We start from the raw sequence: 12,378 nt of genomic DNA, 5'->3' as shown, positions 1-12,378 counted from the left end.
TCCTTCTCAGAAAAGGACGGCAAGATAACCTGTTAGAAAAATCAAAACTCATTATTTATCGTTTAAAAACATGCAAATTCAATAACACTACAACCAGGTTTTCCTAAACGTTAACTAGAACTCAGGAGTCATTTAAGGGAAAAGTAGAGAAAGAATGAATTTTCCTTCATGTTAGAACATTGAGGGGCACCTGGGTGGCTCAGTCAGTTAAGTGTTCGACTTCGGCTCAGGTCATGATCTCTCAGTCCATGAGTTCAAGCCCCGCGTCGGTCTCTGTGCTGACAGCTCAGAGCCTAGAGCCTGCTTCAGATTCTGTGTCTCCCTCCATCTCTGCACCACCCCTGCTGGCACTCTGTCTCTCTCTCAAAAATGAATAAGCATTAAAAAAATAATAAAGAACATTGAACACACTTCAGGAATATTGTCAAAGTTGAACCACTTGCATCTCGTGACAGAGTGGAGTTAGGATCAAGTCAATACCAATCACCCAGCTTCCTGAGTCAACTCACTGGATCCCCAAAAGTCTCTAATATTGGGTCCTGCCTGCCCCATCTAGGGGAGCTCCTTTGGCCAACAGTTCCAGAAAACAGATTTCAATACACTGAGTATAAGAGGTGGGCAATAATTTTAGTTTCACCAAAATTTAGTGCCATCTAAGACTAATCAAGACTAGGAATGAGTCCATCTTGTCAGGACACAGAGTCAACTGGTCTTGTCTCTGAATTTTCCTTACCGAAGGACCCTGCATGAAGTTATTTAACTCTACTGTGCCCCTTTGCTCATCAAGAGAGTACAGCTGATCATTCTGCCCCTTCCTCATTTCTGTGGAGTGCCTTTGAAGATAGTTAAGTAATACATTTAGAACATAGTTAATTCTGTAGTATTGTTGGTATTCACCCTATGCATTCAAGAATTATTTTCATGTGGAGCCCTTGGCTGGCTCAGTCGGAAGAGCGAGCGACCCTTGATCTCAGGGTCGTGAGTTTGAGCCCGCGTTGGGTGTAGAGATCACTTAAATAAAACCTTAAGACAAAAACATGTATATAAAAAAAATAATTATTTTAAGGTGACCTCTTCCGTTTTCAGGATCTCTTCCCCAAATTGGGGTAAAGATGTTGGTGGAGCTTTCAAGAGCTCTTAATACTTAGTTTCCAAAGACCAAGCATCATGCCCTGGTTGCTTGCTCTGAATTAAATCTTTTCAGAACCAAACAAATGCTCCTGTGGGGTGGAAATTAAAGAATTCTAACAGTTACATACCGTCCAAGATTTATTTTTATAGAACATAATTTTTTTTCATACCGCTGCGAAAGATTCTTTAATTTTTGTGTCAGATGAACTTAAACCAAATGACCCCCCTTTTTTTTTTATTTTGAAACATTTCCAGGGTTATTTCTCCAGGAATCTGTAAAACAAAATTCTTCCTAATCATATTGATTTAATTACCATGTAGCCAGTCTTGCTCTATTTTAACATAGTGCTTATCTGTTATCCAACCACGTCACACAAGACCATTCCCTCAAGAGGTCTACAAATTAACAATGCAAATTCCAGGCTTCAGAAGTCATCTTATAGAAACGTTGTATCTTCAGACTCCTGCAGTGACCAGTACCAAAAACTGCTCCCCATGCCTCCTCCCCATTTCTCCCCTCCATGGCCCTACTTACTGCCTTTTGTTTATTTTTTTCTTAATATCCTCATCCTACTCCTTATTATCCTGGATGCCGAAGAATACTTAAAAAAAAATCACTTCATAAGAGGAAATCAGTTGTTTATCCTTCGCATATGTCTCAGGGAGCCTGCACGCAGCCCTGCCATCCTAAGGAAAGTCACACATAATAGAGAGGCTTTAGCCCAATAAGCCAGTCTAGTCCCAATTCATCAGTCAAAGTTTTATGCAAGTGGCCCCCCTAGGTTGATAAATCCCCACAGTGCCTGTTGACCCAGCTGCCGAGTCCTCTTGCCGCAGGCGGTGTTTTCATGGCCACCCTGACAGTAATACAAACTGTTTAGCAGCTCCATTGACCTTTCAACTATTAACAGGGACACAGGCTCCACTAGGGACTAGTTTTCAAACATGACAGAATTTCTTAACAGTAAAGGTCATGAACAAGTATATGCCCTATAAAAATCCATTCAGCATGGTGGATTTGAAGTCTAAAAGACAAGGATGCATGTTTTACATGTTTTTTATTATTCTTCTTCTACATATCGGATAACTACAAATGGATATATTCTTATCTGCCAGCTTGTATTTTATTCTTAATGAGCTATACTTTATGTTGCGATGCATAACACAATTTTGACTGACAAATCCTTTCTAAGCTGCTGTATAGCATTTGAAATTTTGAGGATAATATTACAAAAGAATGGGATAAGATCAAACTAAAAACTTCTATGAATGAAGGAGCATGCATGCATAATGTATGGTAATGATCTAAGAATAACTGGAATTTTGGTCATACTTTACTAAGATTTGCATATGGATACATATGCACACACATTTAAGCCCACTCAGGTAAGCCACACCCTGCTGCCTAGAACCCCCACCTATTTCAAAATAAATAGAAAATATTATTTAATAATTTATGAAAAAAAATCATTGTCGCTTAAAATGCTTCTATAAGGCGTTCTTTCTCTCTCTCTTTCACTCTGTCTCTCTCTCTCTCCGTATATATACACATATATATCTCCATATATATACACACACATACATATATATATACATATGTATATCCATATATATATGTGTGTGTGTGTGTGTGTGTGTGTGTGTGTGTATCTTATTTCCTGGAGATGTGACATATGACCACAGCATTCAAGGGAATTTTCTGCTTTATACTAATTGTAGTCTCTCTTAAACTATCAGTTTTGAAATGTTGAAATATCAATTCCTGGAATTAATTGTACAGATTGCAATGAAGACTTCATTGCCACCGAAAATGAAAAATATGAATAATGAAGAATATATTCTTCAAAATAAGACTCTTTTGTTGAGTAGAAAATTCTTTTTTTTTAATTTTTTTGTTTATGTTTATTTATTTTTGAGAGAGAGAGAGAGCATGAGCAGGGGAGGGGCAGAAAGGGAGACACAGAATCTGAAGCAGGCTCCAGGCTCTGAACTGTCAGCACAGAGCCCAACACGGGGCTTGAACCCATGAACCATGAAATCATGACCTGAACCAAAGTCGGAAGTTCAACTGACTGAGCCACCCAGGCGCCCCAAAAGTCGAAAATTCTTAAAAGCTTTTCTTTTTAATTCCCATGTTACTCCCCTGCCTAGGGCAATGGTGAAGTCAGATATTATTAGATCTCCTGAATATTTTGTACTTTCATTGTAAGGCAATGTGTCATCAGATATTGCAGTAATTGAGATAAAAGCAGATTTAACCTTGCATAAAACAGTTCCATCAATTTGTAAAAAGATGTTTTCTAGAGGAAGGTGTACTTATTTATTTATTTAAGATTTTATTTTTAAGTAATCTCTACACCCAATATGGGGCTTGAACTTACAGCTTCAAGATCAAGATTCGCATGCTCTGTCAACTGAGCCAGCCAGGTATCCTGAGAAAGATGTACTTTTTAAAGGAAAAACTTCATCTTAGCATCTTTTCCTTTCCCCCTGCCCTTTTCTTTTTTACTAATTCAAAAAAAATCTGTTGCTTACACTTGTTTTTGTCAACACTGACAAATGAATCAAAAAATGTAACAACAAAATTTGGGTATTTGTCACCCTCATGGTCTTGAAAGAGAATTTAAATCGACATTCTTGTGTTCTTTTAAAGACAGAAAGAAACTTGTGTTGAATTTTTGCTTCCCATTTAAAACGTTTAGTGATATTTAAAATTTCTGCCTTCTTATGATGTAAAATTAAAACACTGATACCTCTACAGCTTTATAAGTGAGAAAAAGATTTATTTATTTTTGGTGATTTCTGAAAGAAAATACTGTAGGCTTTTAAGTCTTTTGAATCATAATGTAATCAAGGTGTTTTAAATGCCTAGTTTCCCAATTACAGACATTTATTTAGTATCTAAGATTTTTTTTATTAATTATGGTTTTATAAATTAAGTTTTTAAGTTAAAAATTGCTTTTGAACATAAAATTCTGAACAGAGTAGATTTCCTTCTTTATATTAGGGAGCAATGGCATTGACTTTTCACTGTGCTCCAATTTTTCAGTTTTTATTTTTGTCTTATCAGAGTAGGTATACTGTTACACTCCAGAATTAAATCAGGAGATTTAATCAATCTACAAGTATCTTTTACCTGTCTCCTGTGTTCAAGATATTGTATTATGTGCTACAGAGGGAGGATATAAATGAGAATTTAGTCCCAACCTCTAAGGAGCTAATTTTTACCTTAAACTGGGAGATCACATACATTATCAAAAACATAAATAATATTATCTGAGATAAATAACACTTTGGGACAAAAAAAATTATGCGAGAACATTGTACACTGTAACTTACAGTATTAATAGTCCAGAAAGCTATGGATAACTGAGATGGGTAAGATTCACCATGATTTGGCTCCTTGGCCCAGTCCGTTCTGCTACACTGTGATTTTCTTTAACACTAACTCTCAGATAAAAGAGAACAATGACCATATAACATGGAAATTATGTAGCTTTTCAAGCAAGTTGGGCCATTATTAGAAGAAAAAGAACAAACCCTCAGGCAGGCTGTTGCAAAGGCAGAGGAGGCTTCTCAGCTCAGAGGTAAAATGAAAAATAAGTGCCTGCATGGGTGTTCCTCCCCAGAGATGCTTCCTACAGCCCCTGCTCCATGCAGGTTGCACTTCCCAGGAGCTCACCACCATTTTGTTTTTGTGTGTCCCTAATCTCAGCTGAGGCCGCCTCCAGCTGTCCCAGCGCTCTCCCAAAGGTTCCAGGTTTTGTTTTTTTAGTGCTGTAGTTACAAAGTTGCACAGATCTTGACGGATCTCCCCCAACCCTATTCTTCACATAAACCCTATTATTTTTAGTATGCAGTTTTGTACCATAGAAAATTTTTCAGGAATGTGTACGTTGAATTAAAGTGGAAATGCCTATTTTTCTGTATTCACTGCTGATAATTGGGGTAGACCTGTTTCTGAATTTAGGACATTGAAAACATAATGCAATAGACATTGTAGGCAGTTTAAGAAAATTGGACTTTTTTTTTTTTCGGTAAAAGATGACATTATCATCTAGTTTCATTAATTATTTCTCCTAGGTTTTCCCTTTGAGGAAATACATAACTTTTCATTTCCCAATTTTTCCATGGAAATATATATACATTGAGTTAACCTGAGAAGTTGAATGGAGACCCATATACCCTCGTAGATACTTGTGTATTGTGGTGGTGGTATTTGGATGGTGAGATTAATAGGGGCTAAAATATGGGTACTTTGCTCCCTTTTTCCTAAAGAGGACCAGTTGAATGGAAAGAACACTACGCTAGGAGATAGTTCCAGACTACGTGTAACTAGTTGCATGAAAGCCATTTAATCTCTTTATACATGTACTGTGCCTGTAATTTGGGGAATAACAGGACTTGCCTTGCCTCATGAGGATAAAGTTGAATAGGAAATTACTGAAAAGTGTAAGTGGCTTCATTATTTGGTTTTATTATGGTTGCATCTTTAACCATAGGACAGAATTTAGTGATATTTGTGGAAGTTCTCATAATCTTACTAGCCCAAGGCAGCTAAACCTGTGGCTCCCTTCACCAAATCATCACTGCCTTTGCCCCTTTAGAATTTAGTGCTCACTCAATCCCAAACTGCCCAGGTATTAAAGCCAGTCAGCATGACTTCTGAGTGAGCATATGCTCAGCGTTTAAATTGCAAGACCTCGAAATGAAGACAACGTTAGTCTCAGAGAAAAAGGCCAAGGCCCAGCCCCATTTTTTCAGCACATTTCAGAACAGAGAAATGTAGTAGCAATTCAAAGCAATGTCTAGGGAAAAAAAATGGCTTTATCCATCCTAAATTGGAATTCTAGAAGTATACAGTACAAATTAAAAATTGTAATAGGATACGTAATGTACATAAGTTCAAAGCTATTCTCTTTCTTTTTCATGTTTATTTATTTATTTATTTATTTGGGGGTGGGAGGGGCAGAGAGGCTTGAGAAAGAGAATCCCAAGCACCCTCCATACTGTTAGTGCAGAGCCCCATCTCACAAACTGCGAGATCATGACCTGAGCCAATACCAAGAGTCAGATGCTTAACCAACTGAGCCACCCAGGTGCCCCCAGAGCTATTCTTGAATTTAAATTATCTTTCCCTTTACTCCAATATCAAGGTTGCTCAAAACATGTATAAAAAGATATTTCTGCAGCCTCCATGTAATATAATGTCAAGGACAGCATTCCTTAATGATACGTCAAATAGTACTTGAAAAATACTGTTAGGAAATGTATTCAGCCATCTACACTTCCGTGAAGTCCCAGTGAGACCATTATTGCATGGCTATGTTTTTACCTGGAATACGATTGTATTATGAATGTATAAGATTCCTTACAGTCAAATTGAATTTGTATAATGTATTGTCTTACTAGTTGCCACAAAATGGCTCTGTGTAGTCCCCAAACATGCTATAGATCCAGTGGAATACAAAATTCTACTCCTTGTGGATAAATTGACACTGAAAAGAGAAATGTGAACACGAGCAAGAAGAATTTAGTGAACATCCAGACTAAAAATTATCCAGACTTCAAAAAAAAAAAATCAATTTATATATTGACCTTCGAGAAAAGCACTAAAATGTGTATGTGAAAGATGATAACAGTTCTACTAAGTTAGTGCTTATGCCTGTGCCCAAGTTACACAGATGCGAAACAGTAAAATCTATCCCATTATGAGAAGTTTCCATTCCCTTGGCTTTTCTTAGCTAAAAGTGCTGAATATTGGTCTTAGAGATGATGCATGATTATGGATTATCGCTGTGTATCAAAATGCTTACAGTGAGGAAACCCATTAAACCATAGAATCCATGGTGGCATCCAAAGACTGCCTTCCTGTGCAGTGGCGAAGACTCCCTCCAGTCATACAATTTCAAAGCATTCTTTACTTAGAAGCTCCTGGCCACACTAATTCATGGCCACATTAATTGCTACTGGCTAGGAAATGGCCCTAAGTGAGAACAGTGCTTCTCAAACTTGAATATGCATGTGTATCACCTGACACGCTGGCTATAGTGTAGAATCAGTAAGTCTGGGGAGGGGCCTGAGATTCTATATTTCTAACAAACTCCAAGGTGACGTTGGTTCTTCTGGTCTGGAACCATGCTATGAGTCGTAAGAACTTAGATTTATCAGTTTTTCCTTTCCCATGAGAATAGGAAAAAGCATGGAAGAAAAATAGTTTTGCGAAGGTTACAGTTGCAAAGGAACATTTATCCATGTGTCCCAGTGTGAATGTGGATAAAAGAATAAGACAGTTCTTACATCACCTTGCCCCCTTAAGCAGATTGTTAACTAAGAGAAGCTATAGAATTATTACTTCTTCTGAAACCTCTGAGTCAGGATTTTATAAATAAGTATTACTCATGATTTTATGTACCTTGTTTTACACTAACATGAATTTAAAATCTGGGCCGCTAACAAAAGTTTCAGAATGAGTCCCCTTACTTTTTGTAAAAAACACAATAGACAGATTTCTGACATATTCAATCTGAAGAACAGGCCTGCTCAGATAGGATTTATTGTTGTGCTTCCATACAGATACACAGAGGACTTCTTATTTATTGATTGATTGGTTGATTGATTAAATTAAATATCATAAAACTAAAACCATCTATAATCTCACTACCTAGAGACATTCACTGTTAGCTACTCACAAAAAGTCATCACATGTGATTATGTTACAAATCACTTATGCTTCTCAACTTCTTCCTTTATTTCAGGAAAGTATCTAAATCTTTATGATACTACCAAACAAAGTAGGTTTCTAAGAAAATGCAGAATAGAAAATGTAGTAATCCAAAGCAATATCTTGGGGGTGGGGGGTGGGGGAACATTGGCTTTATCCATCCTAAGTTGGAATTCTAGAAATATACAGTACAAATAAAAAATTGTAATAGGATATGTAATGTACATAAGTTCAGAGCCATTCTCTCTCTCTCTTTTTTTTTCCATTGTTTTTCCAGAAACAATGCTTTATGCATTAAAGAATTTGGGGCAGTTTTCTGGCACTAGCCCTACTGTTTCATTGTCAAGTGTAAAAAGATTATAAAGTGGGTTTTTCTGATTTAAATTAAGTTTGAAGACTATAGAGATAACTATCAACAAATGGGTTTGATGTATTCTTTATCACAAACCTAAACATCCTTTTGGGTAAGTTTTCTACTTTGAAAGCTACCTTGGACTTCATTCACTAGAGGTAAAGATCCACAAGTTAAAAAAAGTAATTGTTAAAAGAAGAACAAAACTATTTAAGCAATTCTTAGTACACCTACATTAAAACACCCAAGTTTCCAGTCCAGTAAGAATAAGAATGAAAAATGAAGCAATCTATCACAGCTATGTACTCTAGAATTTTGTTTAGATGCCATCTAGTTGGGTATATGTAGTATTCATGTAAACATATGATAGTCTATTTCAAGGTGAATAACAAAATTCAAATTTACTTGTTTTATTCCTTTTGTTTTCTCTTCATTCCATGTAAAGGAACCCTATTCTTTTCAATGGAACAAAGAAATGTTAGTAGAACAAAGAGTGAGTGGAGGGGATGGTTGGGATGACCAAAACTCTCTGTCACACTTTACCAGATATATAACCAGAAAAATGAATTTTAATACATTGGCTTAATTCCCAGCTGGAGGAAATAAGCAATCATATTTCTTTATGTCATGCTTACTTTATGGTCTGTTGTTTATTTACTATGATTATATTTAGTGTAAAAATGTTTCTTTTAAAATGAATGTAACCATGCCTTAGAAAAATTTTGTAAGATTTGAGTTAATTTAGGCAATGCAGAGAAATATAGCAAGTGTTTCTTAGTTTTAAGCTTATGATATAAAAGTATAACAGATTTAAATGATACCCCTCCCCTAAATAGCCCATATATTCCTAATGTCTTTACTCAGTAGCACAGAAAATAAACACTCTCTTAAAATTCCATATTCTTATTTGTTCATTCATTCAACAGATTTTTAAGAATCTTCCATGTGCTTTACATTTTTCTAGGTCCTGGAGAGACAAAAAGAAGAGAGGGAAACATTTGTCTTCATGGAATTTATATTCCAGAAAAAGCATTTGAGAAAATTTCTACTATATGCATTCAATAAACACTTATTGAATGCCTCTGTAGTGTTTTCCTAGCTCCTATGTATATAAGTAGTTGAAGGAGATAACATAGTTTGGTGGCTTGAATATCATCTTTCTAAAACATCCCTCAATCCTAAACTAATTGCTTCCTTGTCTGTGTTCCTGTGTGGCTTTATATGCACCTGTAACATAACAAAGGTCACACTGCATTATACTTGTATACTTGTTTGTATACTTGTATACTTGTTTGAATGTCCCTCTTTCCCTTGGTGTCTCCATGAGGACTGTAACCCAGTTTTATTTATGTCTTATCCCCATGAAGAGCACAGTCTTGCCTGAGGGAGTGACTGGTGTTGAAGAGGGTTGAATATGTCACTTTTGCATTCAGAAAGCTTTCATTTCAATGGGGATGGAAAAGGAGATAGGAGAACCCATTCATTAAGTCAAGTTCTATAAGAGATAGGCTATCCACCGTGTAAATTTTCAATTGAAAGATCCCCAACAGAATAACAATTTAAAGAGAGAGAGAGCATTTATTTAACATGCTAAGTGAGGAATGTTAGTTGGCCACTTCATAAAAGAAAAAAAAAGATTATTTTCCTAGATATTTAAATAAAAACTTAAGGGAATCATGTTTATATATGACAGCCTTAGTCTCAGATTAGCTAAAGCAAACAAGCCCACGTATGAAATAATTACATCCACAGAAAGATAAGCATTTACTAAATCTTTGGCAAAAACCAACTTAGAATCCCCCTACCTATCTGAGTTTCCACATATTTGAATGGTGAAAAATAGTCAAAGCATCTAATTGGAGGATCAGCAGGGAAACAGTAAGCGGATGCTCTGCCCTGAAGAATTGTGTTTCATTCCCAGTCCTCCTTTGTCACATCCTCATTCCTTATCAGAATCAGTGCTTAACACTTTGACTGAAATGGGCAACATCTTCTGGCGGCTGTTGTTTAACTGGTCACTTATATTCTTGATGTAAATGGTGTCCTCTTCTCTTTATTTTTTTTAATGTGTATTTATGAGAGAGAGAGAGAGCAAGGAAGGGCAGAGAGAGAGAGGGAGACAGAGGATCCGAAGCAGGCTCTGTGCTGACAACAGAGAGCCCCCCACAAGGCTCAAACTCATGAACCTCGAGATCATGACCTGAGCCATAGTTGGATGCTTAGCTGACTGAGCCACCCAGCCACCCCAGTGTCCTCTTTCTTCCTCTTTAAATTCATCTGCTCAGACATAAACCATATTGTCAAGGAGTGTAGGAGCTACATGCCTGCATATTTTGCATCATATATAATGTGTGATATATTTTTGACACACTCTACTTTTTTAACATTTATTTTTGAGAGACAGAGAGTGAGAGAGAGAGAGCGCGTGTGCGCACATGAGTGGGGGACGGGCAGAGAGAGAGAGGGAGACAGAGGATCCAGAGTGGGCTCTGTGATGGCATGGGCTTGAACTCAAGAATTGTGAGATCATGATCTGAACTGAAGTCAGACACTCAACCAACTGAGCCACCCAGGTGTCCCTGACATACCCTACTTCTGAGTCTTTTTTTCTTGAATGAGTCAGAAAGAGGGTGAATGAGTGAGTAATCAGTAGAAATTAGATAAACAGAATTCGGTTACCAGTAAAATTTGAACAATACCTGTTTATTGAATGCCTGTGACTCAGAAGAACTTCATGGCTGTTGAAAAACAGCTCTTCTAGTGATCGAAAATGCCACCATTGTTTCACAAAGTAAGAGTTTTATTTTAAAGTTTATTTATTTATTTTGAGAGAGAAGGAGGGACAGAGAGAAGAACAGAGAGAACCCCAAGCAGGCTCCTTGCTTTCAGCACAGAGCCTGACTTGGGGCTCAGTGTCATAAACCCGTGAGATCATGACCTGAGCCGCAATCAAGAGTCTGATGCTTAACTGACTGAGCCACCCACCTGCCCCAAGAATTTTATTGAGAAAGAAATAGAGCCAACTTGGGGTATTCAACAACAAAACAGGAAGGTGAAAGTAATGCCCCCACTTCCCTTGGCATAACCATTTCATTTTTTCTCCACCTCATCGCACCTTGCCCTCTCTCCCAGAAAGACTCCCTTCCTTGGGGAACACATGGAAATTATTCACGTTGTCGGACTGATAATAGGCCCAGCTCATGGAATGCCTTGAGGACCTTTCACATAAATTGACATTTCTAGATTTAAATAAGAGGTTAAGGGAGCTTTCTGAATTGTCACATTAGTTGCAAAACTCAGTACTTTCAACATAGAGTGGGACTTTTATTGGAGAGAGAAGCGAAAGATGTCACTATGTATTTTGAATATGGTTTGAGTCATTGTAGACACAGCCGGAGGTCAGGCCCCAAAGTATTTTCACTGCCAGAGGGACAGAACAAGATCACCTGTCTCAAGAAAAAGGAGTCAACAGGGCCTAATTATGTGCTTCTCTTAGAAGGCTATATCATTTACTTCTTCGGGTGGCTTTGACCTATAATTATCACCTTCTTTGTTATGGTCCTTAAGGAGTCCAACTGCTTTGGCCATCCTAATGGTGGTGATCTGAGTAGTGCTGAGTTTTTGTTTACATTCCTGAACTTTTGGAAAGCACTTGCTCCCCACACTGTGACCCAGACAACAGTGACAGAGGAATCCCACTGTGCACTGTTTCTCCTACATTAGGTGATGAGCACTTGTGACCATGCTTCTAGCCCGACTTGAATGACAGCCTCTTATTTCAGAACCAGTAAGAACCACAGACATCTTCTTTTGAAGGCATCTCTAAGTGATGGCAGTTGTAGAGCAATTAAAACAAAGTCTGTGACTTTTTACTTAGCAGATACGATGTTTCTGTTTGCTGCTAATAGCATTATTTTTCTTCGGAGCAGGACAAAATAAAAGATCTGAAAATGTATCTATGTATCTATATATATCTATATCTATCTATCTATATATATATGGTTTATTTTTTGCATAAAGGGTTGAAAATTTGAGTCAGTCGTACACACACACACGATATCCCTTCGAGAAAAATCAGTCTGAGAAAGGTATTTCAAGAGAAATGTAAATTAAACAGAAAAATGATTCCCAAGCTTTTTTGGGCTGCAAATGGCCATTTAGATGAATGCCT

The 12,378-nt window shown here is 37.2% G+C and overlaps 2 protein-coding genes across 4 annotated transcripts in view; one reads left to right on the top strand and one right to left on the bottom strand.

Moving 5' to 3' along the window:
* The window catches only part of ANAPC10 (anaphase promoting complex subunit 10), a 309,570-nt gene that overhangs the window by 3,436 nt on the left and 293,756 nt on the right, over window positions 1-12,378 (bottom strand). The gene's annotated exons all lie outside the window — the stretch shown is intronic.
* HHIP (hedgehog interacting protein) overlaps window positions 1-12,378 on the top strand; it is a 96,003-nt gene that overhangs the window by 73,245 nt on the left and 10,380 nt on the right. The gene's annotated exons all lie outside the window — the stretch shown is intronic.

This window comes from Acinonyx jubatus, chromosome B1 (genome assembly GCF_027475565.1).
Source record: "Acinonyx jubatus isolate Ajub_Pintada_27869175 chromosome B1, VMU_Ajub_asm_v1.0, whole genome shotgun sequence".
Taxonomy (NCBI): Eukaryota; Metazoa; Chordata; class Mammalia; order Carnivora; family Felidae; genus Acinonyx; species Acinonyx jubatus.
The sequence above is the reverse complement of the archived record's forward strand: the minus strand, read 5'-3'. Positions and strand labels throughout refer to the sequence as shown.